Here is a 15,945-nt window from a genome sequence, read left to right on the forward strand (position 1 = left end):
ACAGGCTTCATTTCTTTTGTGCATATTATCGCAGTATAGACTATTGCATCTAATTCCAGTTATCAGTTTCGTCCTTCGTACTGGTGACTCATGTTGAAATAATGCTGTACCTATTTTATAAAAGAGTACCTTACGTACTGTAAATTCAATCTTCACCTCTGTCCAACTCGCACAGATAACATTACTCAGACATGCTATCTACTGTCCGCCCAAGTGGTTATGTCGCAGGATCGTAGAAAGGGGGGAAATCACGTGACAGTTAATTACTTTTATTTAAGTTATTTTAAACAGTTGCGGGTGAGGGAAATCTGGATGCGACGTAGGCAAACGGACGACAGTACCTGTGCGAAAATATGATTCAATATTGAAAGCTGTTTCGTCACTGGAAAACGCGAACATATCTCTGGAACGTACTATACTCATTAACCCAGCACGGTTTGTGTTTACTACGACCGTAAGGCGTCTTTGACTGTATATGCCTGGTCCTGTGTGGAGAACGGTTGAAAGTTTACTAGTAGAGGGGGTGGGAGTGAAGTACATTCAAAAACTCAGGTACAATAAAAATTGAAGTAAAAATAAAATGATGGCCCTGTACAATTACAGTAAAAAAAACGTATGCATTGCCTTTGGACTGCACATCGTATCTTCGTCAATGAGATCAACCTTAATGGTACCTGTGTCAACTTTCATAAAATGCTGTATATTGAAAAGGTTGTGTAAAAAAATGAATGCAGTTCGAAAGAATAGTTCGGCTCGTCTGCAGTGGATGTCACTTTGTATGTAAAGAATTTGCTTACATTTGTTTATTTCTTTTGTGAATATACAATATATTGTAAGACGAAATCATTAACTGTGAGACTGTTAAAATGATTAATCATTCTCTTTCGGCCTGGTTGGCGCAGTTGGTATAGCGCTGGCCTTCTATGCCTGAGGTTGCGGGTTCGATCCCCGCCCAGGTCGTTGGTATTTAAGTGTGATTAAATGCGACAGGCTCATGTCAATAGATTTTCTGGCATGTAAAAGAACTCCTGCGGGACAAAATTTCGGCACACCGGCGGCTCTGATATAACCTCGGCAGTTGCGAGCGTCGTTAAATAAAACATAACATTTAACATTAAATCATTCTCTCGTATTCGCTCTTACTTCATCCTTTCTCTTTAGTGTAAAAGTGTACCTACTTCTGTTTCAAAACATCACTTTTCTTATTACCTCGCAATGAAAAATAAAAGCTCCTATTACTGTTGGTCAAAGTAATTCTTACTAATTTACTGTTAGCTATAAGCCATTGGAGAGTGTTGAAATTGACTCATGGCTTTCACTGAATTGACTTAAGCCAGTCTAAAATACTTTTTAAGTTTTATTAATTTTGTACTGATATGTACTGGATTTACCACATAAAATGCGTCTGCTGGTCTGTGATAAAACTCGGAACGCAATAACATGTCGCGAGCCCCACTCTCTGTTCAACAACAAATGCTTGTACGATGTTGCAATTTATGTCATTTGTGAGAGTGCATGATTTTATATTGTTTCTTATTCAGTTCATTTTCGTTTCGCTATGGGATACAGTAAAGTGCAAAGTGTGTTCATTTTGTTTTAGTTTTGTTTGCTATGAGGTATAGTAAAGAGCAACTTGTGTTCATTGTGTCAAATTTTGCTAGAACACAGTCATATAATATGGAATGTAAACTTAATTTTATCTAGGAATTCCCTGGTGTCGACGTTCGCAAAAATCCACGATATACAGATTACTATAAATGTTTAAGCAGATTCAGTCAGAAATAAAAAGAAAAACATGAAGTAATTCTAACTGAGGGAAAGTTAGATGAGATAGAGGCTGCATTGGAAAGAACTCGGAGAAAATCGTTGCCTCGTTCGGCACTTCAAACCAATATATCAGTAACATCTGTTCACACAGCTGTACACAAACTGAAATTAAGACCTATAAATTAGATGCAGTGTAAAGACTTGGAGTGTTGCACGACTTAGGTATTGCAATTGATTCTCAAAAGTTTTTTCTCAAGAAGATTGGCTGCATTCAGAACAATAGATAATGGAGTTCCGAAAATCTGCGTCAATTACGTCAAGGTTCTCTGCATGATGTAAAAATAGGTGTGTGGTGCGCTATCAGTGCAAAAAGAAAGCGACAATTTCTTTTTTCACTAAACGGTAAATTTTGAAATATATGCGAACAATATAGGTCTATTGCTCCATTTTTTCCGAGAATTAATACTTGAAGATAAGACCTATGGTTATTTTCACGCAAGACAATACAAGTTCACATACCACCATTCGTTCTATGGAGGAATTTTGAGGTGTTTTTAACTACAGAATAATTGATTGCCCTGCTCGTTCTCCAGATCTGAATCCGTGTGATTCTTATCTTTGGGGAATGTAAGGCCAAGAGTATGCAAACAATCCCCACATACTTGAGGAGTTAGAAGAAGATATTCAACTTTTAATTTCAAGAATTTCGGCAGCAGAAATTCAAATACGTAGTTTTCAATAATGTGTTCACCAGATACCAGGCTTGTCGAGGGGCAGAGGAACATCATTTTGAACACTGCCTTTAAATAAAAGTGAAACTTAATACACACAAATTACTTCTTATTTTTCGTACAACTCAGGGGAAAAAGGCCGTGCAATTGCACTAGGCGATTACGGTAGAAGTTCCGTAGGAGATACGGCGCGGCGTATGCAGTCGATGTGGTAAATTCAATATCTACTAAAATCGGTTCAATTCTCTGTCTTTAACTAAATGGTTTCAGGAAAAGTACGTATAAATATTAACATACATTAAAAATGTGACAAGAATTTCTGAAGCTAAAAACAGACTTAGGGTCCATCCTCCGTTAAAAAATATAGGGCTATTGTGTTTTCATTGTTCTTCTGATTACACCATACAAAATAATTTCTGAAAACACGAAACATCTTGAGAAAGATAAAAAGATCATTATGTATTTGTACTATTACGGAGAACAAAACCGAAACATAAAAATCACTCTGACACATTAAAAATATGTTTAACAACCTCACAAACAACACGGAAATGACTAATCATAATTTTTTGTGTCATTGTTATCTACCTAATGATTCTGATTTCGGATTAATTGAGAAAGAGGCAAATTTACAACGGGAAATATCTCCATTTGCTGGTTGGGTGCATATTGTGAAAACTTCTAAAAGAAAGTCGTTTGAAGCGACTGTCATGCAACAAGAATATCTTTTATCATGAAAAATAAAATCACAAAAGGAAATTACAGTCATGACATGCCGTAAACTTGTTTAAAATTAAGTGTCTGCAATTTGAAAGGGGTGCACCATTTACTATTAAGTTTGAAAAGACACTGAACTGTGAAATGGAGCTCTCTTCAATAAATCTGAAAAAATGCCAAAGTCGTCTGTTAAGATCCCTTGCTGTTGTTGATCAAGCCAAGCTGTATACTATGAGGAAATCTATATCTGAACATAAGAAAAAGGACATGATAGATTTATTGCCTTTTATTTCTCCCAGCGGGCACTCTATCTTCAAAAACTTGCCTGTGACAGTGAATACCAGATTAGGGAAAAAAAACAGCACGTCAACATTGATGATGATGATTTGTAGGTTATTGACACGCTCTGATTTTCCTTTGCTTTTATAAATATTCATTTTCAGTGCATATCCATTGCAAGTCCATTTTAATTTGTTCTTTCTTAATTTATTCAAAACACATTACCTGCAATTTAATTATTTTATTATTTATATGTGCTAATGTCATATATATTGTATGTGACTATGCCAATAAGTTGTCTGCATCTTTCCTAGACTTTATATTTTTCATTTTCGCAAACATCCTATTTCCTCAATACCACTTTTTTGGACTTACACCACTTTTGCTCTGCACTCCCTCATATGAAAAACGCAAATTGCAGTGAATGTAATTCAGAAAACACAGTTATGAGAAATGTGAGCGATAATGTGGTAGTAATACATGGGCTTGAATAGTCTGTTTACGGTTGCTGTGTTGTAAGCTTATTTTTTCCCGCGTTCCTACTTTTCCTTTACCTTACAATACGTCCTCCGTGATTTGAGGGTTGTATATGTTTTTCCTCTGCGAAATACAGCCTATTTCTAATTTAGTTCTTTCGGATTACAAGATTAGACAAAGGAGGGCTGCTGCTCAACAATGATTGCCTTTTGGCCTTTTATATAGCCTACCGAACAGAAAGAAACTGAGGGCTAAAAATACGAAGTATACGTTGTAAGTATAATATGGAAGTTATCAAAGTAAGAGGAAATATATATTTTACGTTTATTTTCATTTTTTAGTGTGTTTACCCAGTATGTGGGCCTTCAGTTCCTTTTTTAAGTACATCAAATACTAAAAGCAGTTGTTCTTCAGCAACATCCCTCCTCTGCTTTATCTTATAGTCCAGGTCTGTCTTATCCCAAAACATGGGTACTGGTGGTAGTATTTCTAATATTTAAGTGTGTCTTATCCCAAAACATGGGTACTGGTGGTAGTATTTCTAATATTTAAGTGTGTTAAATTGCGACATTGGTAACCACAACATCCTCAAAAACTGCACTACAAACAACTGTCAGCTATCATGAAAGTGTCTGCATGACTGTTACACGGTGTGTGGACCGCGATAATTCAAGAGTTCAGGGAACTCTCAAGATAGTGCTCTCGCAATATCAAAATCTGTAGATATCGTGAGAGTAGCTATCACGATAGTAGCTATGGAATCAATTTGCAGTTTATAGCAACTATCACGGTTTATCAACGACCTAGTATAGAGTGGCTGTTGCACGCCATATTTGAAGCAAATCGAAAGCGTGTAAGCCATGTTATAGGCCTAAGCACCCAAAACAAAGTGAGCGTGATGATAAGTAAGGGTCAAGTCGAGAAGTTTGTCAAAATTTCGTTTACATAAATCAGTTCAATTGAAGTAAAAGAACCTGGAGCTTCGTAAAATTTTGACTTACGTGTTAGTAACTTAATCTAAAATACAGAACTTATGTACGAGATTTGATGTAAGGCTAACGCTAAATTTAAAACACTTGAGCTATTATTAGAAAGAAAGTTTAAGAATGATCTGAATAACTGAGCAAAATTGTCATGTACGTACGACAAAAGTTTCAGCAAATATTCTGAAGGAAATGTTAATATTCTTGTTTTTTTTTTTTTTCAAATGTGACCTGCAATACTGCCTATAAAATGGACGAGTATGATTCGAATGAGTTTTTTAGTTGTTTTCCAGCCTCTACAAGTTGCAAAACTATTTATTGTATCATAAGATATTATAGAATGGAAGTAGACCCTAACTGTAGTAAACAATCATCTGTAATCTTGTAACGTGAGTAAAACATGACACATCACAACACGCATTTAGTTCTCTTCATTTTTTTATTTTATTTAATTATTTATTTATTTTTTACAATAGTGCATAATTGAAGACCTTCTCGGAATAAGGATTTAACCAACAAAATTGTAACTCATGTTTCAGAAAAAGGAAAATAATTTGAGGGGCATATTTCATTAGGCCTATATTTGCTATCACAATCACTTGACTAAACAAGAATTCAAGTTTATTTCGCCATATAAGGTAATAATTTGTTATAAATAAATGCTTTGAAATTCATTTTTTCACCTAAATAACATATTTCAATAATCTGATGTTACAGCCATTTTCCGGGAAAGTCTTCAATTATGTTATTTCCTGTCTCTGCAGTCAAAATATTGCCAATAGCAATAGGGACTAGCCGAGAGTTTTGAAGAATTCTGGATGTCAGTATCGAAATGTTATTTTAATATTGTATTATTATTAGGTTTTAACTGGGTTTTAAATGGAATTATAGCGGTTTTAACCGTATTTAGTTTAAGTCTACTAGGTTCTACTTGTGAACCATTTACTTAGTTTATCGTTTGTCTACCTAATAGGCCTACTTTTCATAAGCTATAGCTTACGGTCTCCTTCTCTAAGCAGTAAGAACACAAGGAGCAGAAATTTTGTTCATTGAGAAAGCATTCAAAAGCATACAAGGCGGTCTAGTGTATTGCTTTTTTTTTTTATTAAAATGAAGAGGAAATTAAAAAAAAATGTATATACTGTGCTGGGCAGCAGACGTCTTGTTCACTATATCTTTATCTTCGAACTGTCGTAAACATAAAAAGCTACGCTCAGTGAGGTAGGCCCACCATTTGTCTCATTTCATATTTATTACTCACTGTTTCATAAGTTATTTATTTAAAAGGGAACTCGCAAGAAAAGAAAACTACTATACATACTGTAGTGTAGGGTATGCTGGACTGTGTTACAAACACATGCAATAAAATGCTGCTAATTAGCGAAACTATGCACTTAAAATCATGAAATTCAGCTGAAATATAGTACATCCTTTGTCTTTTTCTTCTGCTACTGCAGTTACATGCAGCACAAACAGGAAGCTTTTTTTTTCCTGGCTCTCACCTCCATATGCAATACAGTGCGCGACACCAATTTTGGCAAATGGATTTTGTTGATCTGAACTTCAGAAGAGTTACTGACTGGTACAAGGTCGGCTCATATCTCGTGTTTCAGGCTGAAGCGACGACAGTTGCTATACTAAAAGCCAGGTTATGAACCGACTAAACAGGAAGTAGTTGGGAGGGCGAGAGGAAAATGCTGGTTAGAGGAGTAGCCTGCGCAGTGATGACACGTTGAGTGTGGGGAATGGAGGGGAGAAGAAGAACGGAGCTTTTCATTGGACCTCAAGTGAAAATGTCGTCTGCTAACGAAAATCACGGAGACAGTGTAGCCAGACTTCCCAGTTAATTTGCAATACCACGTGCATTACGAGTCGCATTTCGCACCAATGTCATTAGCTCGTGCTTCCTTAAAACTGTAATTTTAATTACTAATATTGTTGATAGTATTAGCGAGAACTACAGTATATACAGTAGTACTTTACTAAAATAATGAATTCTCGCGTGTGCTACGACACAAACAGGAAGCGGGTTTTTAAGTCTGGAGAGAAAGAGAAATGATTTTGTCTGTATACAAGCATTACCGACAAAAACGTGTAAATGGAAGCATTACATCGGTAGAAGAAGCAGCGCGGCAAAGGGCTGAGGCACTATTTGTGACTGAATTACTTAACTTTTCTAATTTCCATATTGTGTGTACTATAAATTAATAGTAGACCTAATAGTGTCCGAATACTCTTATTTATTTATTTTAAACAATGGCTCAGCCGGCTCGAGTTTTACTTTTAAATTTGTATATTTGCTTATTGATATATTATGTGAATTAATATTAGTAGTAGTGGTAGTAGTAGTAGTAGTAGTAGTAGTAGTAGTAGTAGTAACAATAAAATAATAATAATAATAATAATAATTCAATATACTCGTACATGACTCAATCAATATAAATATAAAATTAAGATCATATCCATTAAATTATTATTATTGATGTGCAAAAATAACTAAATAGTAAATTCGATTTATAACAACTCAAAGTAAAATAAAAATTACTATAATATATATATATATATATATATATATATATATATATATATATATATATTTAGTTAACACTATATTGTTATTATCGTTATTATCATTATTATTATTATTATTATTATTATTATTATTATTATTATTATTATTATTATTATTATTATTATTATTATTATTATTATTGAATCGTTGTTCGTTTGTTTAACTAAAATGTTTGAATTCGTTATATACTTCTTTATTGTGCTAATAATTGAAAACACAGCTACGACAGTTATTTTAAACATATCGATGATGAACGCTGAACACGCTTTGAATCTCGCACCACTACGTGGCTTCCGGTTTAATCGGTTCATAACCTGGCTTTTAGTATAGAGTAAACAAGCCCGAGCCATGAATACTCATGGACATGGATGGGCAACTCGTGCTCCCAAAGTGCTAAAAAACCTTGAAAGAGAGAAAGGCAGACGGAACCAGCCGCAACAGTTACAAGTTGTTTATTAGTTTCGCTGCAAAAGCCACGGTGCGCTCTGGCGGCTCATGCAGGTGGGCGTGATATCTATTCCATGATTTGAATTTCAGAATGACGCATAGTACAATAATTATAGTAATTTTAGACAGACTATACCTAAACACACAACAAAATTATATTATTTTCTGGCTTTGTAATTAGTTTAGTACTGGAAACACAAACTGAATACAACCTGAATAATTTCGAGAGAAAAATTATTCAAATCAACTTTACAGGGAGTTATACCTGAAATCTTGATTTGCTGAATACAACCTTTTCAAGATACAACAAATATAGCTGCAACACTTGTTTATTATTACACTATTTGTTAATATTTCTTATTATATGTCCTATTTGAAACGTAGAACGCTAGAATTTACAAGTCCTTATACATTAAATAATATTCCTCTGTTCTCAGAAAGGTAATAGTCTGTATTCGCAAACAATAACAAATTCAAGGAAGAATTTTTTACATGTCATGGCAGATGAAATAAGCTTACTTCTGAGCTCTTTCTTTACTTTGAGGGCTTTTACACTTCTTTCATGTATTAAACTCTGCCTCAAGCACATACAGTATATATGGAAGCAAAGAGTATATTTGGAAATTCTGACTTAGGCAACATTACGATCAGTTCGATTCCTGATTTTTCTGGAATCTGAGTGGCGTGCTGTTCTGTAGATTTATCAATTCAAGCTATAAATTTTCAGGATTTTCTATCGGCGTAAGCCAAAAAGATTTCAGAAAAATTTCGATTCCTTGTTAATTGTCACTGTTTCTCCAAACTTAGCAGTGAATTCTGCTGTAGGTCTTGAAGTGGGGTCTTATATTTGATAAAAAGATTTTCTTTTCACTCTTCAAGATAGTTTATAGTCAAAGAAAGTGAAGTTGTCTATGTTCTACATGATACTACCATATTTAAAATTTATCCATAAATGTTCTTAGCTAGTCGATTATATGTCATGCAATTCTGCAACTCGCACGCACAACGTGCTAATGATATTTGATATCAGTCTTACCTTGTTGATATCTCATTTTTACCTTTAGCTGTTCTAAAGCAGATCTAGACGGTATTTCTTTACTAAAACCTTCACTGTTTATTTGTAACATAAAATGTCATGCGTAAGAAAGTGTAATAGAATACAAGCTTTGCCTCTCTTCTTAATATAAAAAAAATTCTCTTTTTACTCGTAAACTAAAGGGAAATGACCTGGGAATTATATTGTTTTTCACTTAAAACGAGCCGCCACTTACAGGAGACGCGATCGAACTTGTGTCTTGAAAGAACCGCACACAGACAGTACAGCTAGTACAGAGTCCTTCCTACCTGCACTGAGATTGTGTTGACACTTTGAGAGCACGAGTTGCCCACCCATGCTCATGGACATGGACAGTCATCTAAAAAACTACGCATATATCGCAAACTATATAACTGAAGTATTATGTTGTCCTGCGTGACTTTACACAAATCGCATCCAATTATGGAATGGAATGGAATTTTCTGAAGTAGGGCACTATGACCGAGTACTGCGACCTTCCACGATCTGCTGCGCTGGCCCTCAAGCCTGGCGTATTTCCAAACCCACACCGACTGACTACACTAAGGTTAGCTGTGTAGTGCACCGCTGTGGGGTAAAAGTTAGCACGCCTGTCCGTGAAACAAGCGGACCCGGGTTCAAATTCTGATTGGAACAAGATACCTGGTTGGAGTTTTTCCGGAGTTTCCCTCAACCAATTGCAGCAGAATTGCTGGGTTACCTTCTACATTTGCTATCATTAATTCACATATCATCATCATCATCATCATCATCACCATCATCACCATCATATCACCATCATCCATATCATAGCCCAGGTTAAGTTCGCTATGCGGCATGCTGTACTTCTACAAGGGCGCGGCCGTTCAGCTACACAATTATTCACAGAATAGGAGTAGTAAGCACAATAATCCTCAGGCTGCATTGTAAGCCTTCGGGTCCCTCCTCCGTACAAAAGAATAAAAAAACTTTTCGCTGCGTACCCAAGTTTCGAGCAAGCTACCCTACTCGTCCCTAGGTCAGCTCCTCCGTGCGTCGCCAGTCGGCGTTCGGCGAAAGCTATGAAATGATGACGAAATGGAGAAATGTTGATGGAATGATGTAGATGCCTAATATGGGGAAAAGGAAGAACTCCGAGAAAAACCCAACTGCGAATGGGATTATGGATAAGTATGTGTACAATAACTTTTTAGGTCAAATGTTAGGCAGGGTGCACAAAAAATGGGATGCCACTTGTTTGTATGTTCCAACAAGACAATGACTGTAAACATACTGATCAAATCAATAACGATTGGCTCATATGGAACATATCCCAACAATTGCGAACACTTCCTCGATCACTAGGGTTAAACCGCATTGAACATTTCTTGGAAATTTTGAAAAGGAATGTGAGAAAGTAGAAGTGTACAACCGTAGAGGGTTTCAAACGTGTCGTGGGAGAAAAATGGGCTACAATCAAACCATAACAGTGTAAAAACTGGGTAAAATGAATGAGAAGGAGATGGTCAGCAATAACAAAGTCGATACAAGATAATAATTGTTTTTAAAAAGTGTAAATGATCAAAGTGTACAAACAAGACTGTTACATAGAAATTCGAATTTTTTTTTGTTTATTTTCTTTTGTTTAATGTATTCAGAAGTTCATATTTTATTTTTTTTATTTTAATATATTCAAAATTCCACGTGTAATAGTTCTCGCATATGAAAATAAATTAAATTATATATTTTCATGAGATAGTCTATTAGAGTTTTATTTGGAAAACAGAACTATACAAACAACACTGTTATATACTGTGTATGACATACTGTACAACCGTGTTGGAGATTCAAACAGGACACACCATCTGTTGTCAATCCTATGATTTAATATTGTATTTCTTTTGGTTAATAAAGTTGGCAGTATGTCAGAGTGGAACACAGTCGTGAGTTACCCCACATATTTCTGGTGCCGAACACTCGGGAAGAAGCAAGTCATTTACCCGACAAACTAGTGCAAACGACTTTTGGAACATCATGTAACACGTCTGCTATATATTCTGAGTTGAAACTTGTAGACGCTGTGAATTCATCGTTAGAACTACATCGCGTCTATTGGTCAAATCTGGGCCCGACGCGGCGCATTCGCCAGTTTGCAACACATGTAATAAGTCGCACTATATTGCTTATCTGTATTTTGAAGTACTGCATTACTAAAGACACCACGTCTACAAGGGAGGCTGCATTACTGACGAAAAAATACCTAGGTGATTCAAGCAAGTATAAGAGCGACACAATATCTATCGATGTAACGAACATTTTATATCCAGTAATAATTTATGGAAGTTCTACACAAAATGACAGATATTACATAACTTAGGAAACTAAAACGTAAACGTACCACACAACACTCTTTTGTAAAGCGTTTTCTATCTGTAATAAATACATTCCATGATTCTACCACAAGTGACAGACGACATTGAGTATTATCATGATCCCATACAGGAGTCCATGCAAAATTTAATTCTTCTTGATGATTCTATCCAAGATCTGTTAGGATGTTCGGTGATGGAGAGTACGAAACTGACGTGAACTGTTGTGAGGAATATTTGGATAAAGCGAAGCGAGCAATTCAGAAAGCTAAGGGTTTGAGAAGATGAAACAAGAGATGACGCCACATTCAGCAGCTGCAGCAAAGCGTTTGAAAGACCATTCACACACGTGAAGCTACCAACAGTCAAACTGGACCCATTCAGTGGTGATACAGAAACCTGGCCTAGATTTTGGGAACAGTTTGAGATCTCTATAGACTTAAATCCATCAGTGTCCATAATTATAAACAAGTGTTCTTACACGGATATTTAGAGGGGGAAACTAAACAATTAGTTGATGGTATAGCTATCACCCAGTGGCGTATACTGGTTAAAGGGTTTGGGCTACCGCTGACCCTATTATTACACAAAATATATCTAACAATTACTTTAATTTTAATTACTATGGTAAAACTAATAATACAAAATTATTACATTATGTTATATTATAAACTTTTTCTTTTGTAATTTCCTTGGGCTACCGCCGGTAGCCCCGGTAGCCCGCAAAATACGCCCCTGCAGTATCACCGCATAAGTAAAGAGGATACTCGTAGCAAGATATGGCAATAAAAATCGTATTATTCAATCCCATTTTGACAATTTGGACAACTTAAAGCCATTCCAGTTGTATAATCCAGATGAACTAAATTTCCTGTACCTGGATAGTCTACATCGAACGTTTTAAATCAAGCGCCAATTAGTTCATAGCATAATCCGATAGGTAGCGCACAAGCATGATGGGTAAAAGTTCGCGAGCGTTAAATCCTTGAACGGTATAAGCCGAGCGTTAGACATTCATTCTTGATACTGGCAATTAAGTACACTGTCACAAATGGAGCGCTAGCTAAAAGATGTAGTTGAAATTACTCAACAAAGAATACAAGTTAAATTTTAAAGAAGGTATGAAGAACAGTGGCGGCTCGTGATCATTTTTATTGGTGGGACCAGATATTTCACAAATTTTGCGATATTCATTAAACAATGCACCTAGATTTTTTATTTCATTTTAGTTAATTGTTTCTCCTTAAAATAATATAACTAAAACTACCACCTATATAATAACGCAAATCCAACTTTAAACTCACCAATTTACGGAATTATTTACAAAGAAGATGTGCTCGTCTGTCCTTTCTGGCAAAACATTTCGATGATCCTGTTCTTAAGTTCGGAATTTGATGGAGATGCTCCTTAAGAATAGAACAGAAAGCCAACGAATTCAGCCTATCTTGACCGATGGTGTTTGTGAGAAATGTTTTTATCCTGTTTAATGTGGTAAAACTCCTTTCTGACACAGCTGTTGAAACAGGTGTTGTTAGTGCGATTCGAAGGGCTTTTCCCACTTCAGAGAATGAATTTTCAAAGCAGTAATCCACAAAAAACTGAACAAATCACACACAGAGGAAATGTCTTTAAATGTATCAGTTCGATAGATCACTGATAGTTCATTATTTTTTTTTCTTTCAAAATTAAAGGACAGTAATTTTTTACGAAAATATTAGCCAGGTCGGTGGGGCACTTATCCCTATATGAATCTAATTTCTTTGGATCAAGCATATTAAAGCTGCCAAATATAATGTGATTGCAGGAAACGTAATTGAATTGGTTGATAATGATATCTCATATTTCTTTGGCATCTGCCGACAGTTTACTTGCCTACTGAGTTTCAGCCTTTTTATTGGAGGAAACGAACATTCTTCTTCATCATCGATATTTATTTCACATCTGTTAGTGTTATATCTTATTTCTATTACAGCTGACTCAAAATGTTGTAATGCGTCAGATATTCTCAATCTATTTGCAGTTTGCATCTTTATTATTCTGTATAATATATCAACATGTTTCATTAAGTCATAAAAGACATTTAGAAAAACAAAAATTGATTATCATTATTATTTAACAAGTTTTTTTTTAACCAAAAGCTTCTCTTACTGTTATATCATTCCATTCATTTGAGCCATCTCCCTCTTCAATCCTTTCGAAGCATTTAAATAGCTCCACTTTATTTCCCTTAACGGAGGATACAACTCAGGACTGAAAGATCCATCGTTTTGAGGAAATGGTTGGTATGTGCTCACTGCACACAGATCGCAGTAGGTCACTGCATTAGGTGAAGTGGAGAAGAATGCTATGAATCCAGTAATATTTGCAAAAAAAACGTCACTGATTTAATGCGTTAAGAACATGTATTTTTTTTTTAAACTAAATTAAGTTGGTGGGCGTAGCAGTGAACAAATTTCGCATAAGGAAATATTTTCTGCATCAAAGTCTGGACCCGACCTGGTTTCCACTCATTACTGCAGCACCATCATATGTTTGAGCTATGAGTTTATTTTCTAAATTGGAAAGTTGTAGACTATGTATTAGAACCTCACTCAGACCACTAACTGTGCAGTTGTTCACAGATCTGCGACAGTAAGTTGCTTCCGTCCGTCAGGTGGGCCAGCTTGGACGGTCCCCAACGAAGCATATACACGTAACGGTAACTTCGTAACACTTCGTGAATTTCCGTCGGTAGCGAATGAGACATTGCTGCCGCGCACCATAGCAGTTGAGCGCTAAAGTGATTCAAGTTATGGGGCCCTTTGATACGGGCCCAAGCTCACAATATTTAGTGTCATACAATCTTTGACGTTTTATTGACATACATCGCATAATGTGATGAAATTTACTGAAACAATTATGGATCCAGTACACTGTCTTGAACAAAATTTACGTATTTTAAATGCGGAAGAAAAAATTATGGGGGACGAAATATTGATGGGGCACGGCCCCGGTGGCCCCTAAGGACCGGCCGCCCCTGATGAAGAGTGATGTGTGGGACAAATTCTTACTTGTGACTTCACAGGATGATAAAATGTTGGGTTACGTTTATTGTAAACATTGTTCAACTTTCTCGTTATTCTCTTCTGCTACAACTCATCTGAAGACACGTGTGTAAATTTTGTCCAGAAAGATCTGATTATATGCCATTTCATATAAAAGAGCGATTCCATGAAAATGTCATAGGCTATCGATGTGGTTTTTTTTAAATTAACGTGGGAATATTTTTGTTGAAGAAATATGTTTCTTTATAGTTTAAGTTGACTTATTCCATCAACTAGTGTTTCTTTATAGTTTAAGTTGACTTATTCTATCAACTAGTGTTTCAAGTATTCTTTGTTTTAGTCTATGTTGTTATATTGCAAACACTTAAAAATGACGGAAGGGAAATGTATATTTAATATCACAATTTGGACACGTAAATTAGTTTTATTTCAATCCCTCTTTTTTGTATACCATATTTTAGTCTTTCCTTGAACTAAATATGAAATACTTGAAGTATCCTAAGGTTCTAAGTAACTTAAAACATTACAATTATTTGTACTGTGTTACGTTCAGTCAGTCTCAATAAACATTCAAAAACTCTTCCACACAGCACAATAACTGACAGATTAAAATTTCCTTTGAGATTCTACGTTATAACTAAATAGCTAACAAAAAAGTATTACAAAACGTTTTTCTAAAATTATTTCATTTTCCGTTGCAGCACCGTTCCATTAGACGTTTGTCATAAACGCAGAAAATAAATCCTTATTTTTTACGGTGTGACCAAGACATCTGTGTATCTTATCTGTCGCCTTCCATACAAGATAAAAAATGTCGGTGAGATGACTTTGTACTTCGTGTTTCTTACGAGCGTGTTACGACAGATCGTATCTCTCTCGAGTGCGCGACACTCGACGGAATTCAAGCGAGCGATTTAACTCCAATGCAGACCTCTGACCTGGAATCTCATCGTTGTATTCAAGCACTTTAGGAGAGGATATAGACCTCTGTGGATGAGTGTTAACTCCAAAACTGTTACGCGCATTCCCTGCTGAAATATGTCTACGCTGGGCCATTAATGCGAAGAAAGAAAACATACCAGAAGGCAACATCACGACATTAATGGAAATCCTGGATTAAGTGGAGAGTTCTCTCAGTACCCAAAGTACTCGTCAGTCGACGTGGTGAATATATACGCACCGCCGCTACTCTTCAAGTAAATGCTAAACAGAAGAGGGGTAAACGGAGGAATAAACAGACTCCTACAGCATTCTGCGTCTCTTGTGAGATTCGAGGCCATTGGGCACAGGAATTTCTCCAAGTACCAAATCGAGGTGACAGATCTGAGAAATTACAGACTGCAAATAGATGATTCCTTTGTTTAAAACGAGGACATGCAGTTAAAGATTGCTTCAAGAAAATCAAGGCCGCTTGCGCAAAATGTAAGTAAGATCATCATGAATAATTTCAAGGGAAAAATTGTTCCGGGGCCGGGGATCGATCGATCAAATCTGCTTTACAGGGAGCTTTACCTGAAAGACAGATT

At 35.8% G+C, this 15,945-nt stretch overlaps 1 protein-coding gene and 1 non-coding gene across 8 annotated transcripts in view; one reads left to right on the forward strand and one right to left on the reverse strand.

The window, feature by feature from the left end:
• Positions 1-15,945, reverse strand: part of LOC138704971 (uncharacterized) — a 157,604-nt gene that overhangs the window by 13,782 nt on the left and 127,877 nt on the right. The window lies entirely within an intron of this gene.
• On the forward strand, positions 887-960 carry TRNAR-UCU (transfer RNA arginine (anticodon UCU)). The gene has a single exon. It is a non-coding gene; the product is annotated as a tRNA-Arg (tRNA).

This window comes from Periplaneta americana, chromosome 8, assembly GCF_040183065.1.
Source record: "Periplaneta americana isolate PAMFEO1 chromosome 8, P.americana_PAMFEO1_priV1, whole genome shotgun sequence".
Lineage (NCBI taxonomy): Eukaryota > Metazoa > Arthropoda > Insecta > Blattodea > Blattidae > Periplaneta > Periplaneta americana.